Here is a 708-nt window from a genome sequence, read left to right as displayed (position 1 = left end):
TAAATATGATGACAGGATACTGTGTTAGTATTATAAATATCAGTAATCAAGTTATTATTCATGTGATCATTTATTTGTAAATATAAGCACTATAGAATCTAACAATTCAAATATTTCTAACCTAGACGTCCACACACTTAGTCACCTTTTGCATTTATTATTTCATATTTATTTTACTACTATATGTAGAATTCATTTGTCCAATTTATTTATTATCCAAATGATTTTTATTTTATAATATATGTATATATATATATGGAAACGCATGCATTCTTGATAGATATCTCAGAGTTCTTCCAATTTAGAAAAATAGGTGGAGAAATTGCAATTTAGGTAAATTCCCATAGGAGTGTTTTTTTTTTTAAGCATGAAGGCATTAACAAGAAAGCCCTAAGCAAAACCTGTAAACAAAGACTGCAAGATGGTTCACAGCATGTTAGAGACTGAAGTCACTATGGGAGAAGAATCTTTGCCAGGCAAATAGAATTTCTAACTATCTTCTATGCAAAACTGTAGCAATAACATGTTCTCCAAACAAAAACACAAAATGACCTTTTTTTTAATGTTCATATATTTATATACTTCTTTTTTAAATAAGATCTAATTATGTAGACTTGGCTGGCTTTGCACTCACTCTATGAAACCAGGCTGGCCTAGGACTCATAGAGATCTGCCTGTCTCTGTCTCCTGAGTCTTGGGATTCAAGAT

Source organism: Rattus norvegicus, chromosome 2 (genome assembly GCF_021556685.1).
Source record: "Rattus norvegicus strain SHRSP/BbbUtx chromosome 2, alternate assembly SHRSP_T2T, whole genome shotgun sequence".
NCBI lineage: Eukaryota > Metazoa > Chordata > Mammalia > Rodentia > Muridae > Rattus > Rattus norvegicus.
The sequence above is the reverse complement of the archived record's forward strand: the minus strand, read 5'-3'. Positions refer to the sequence as shown.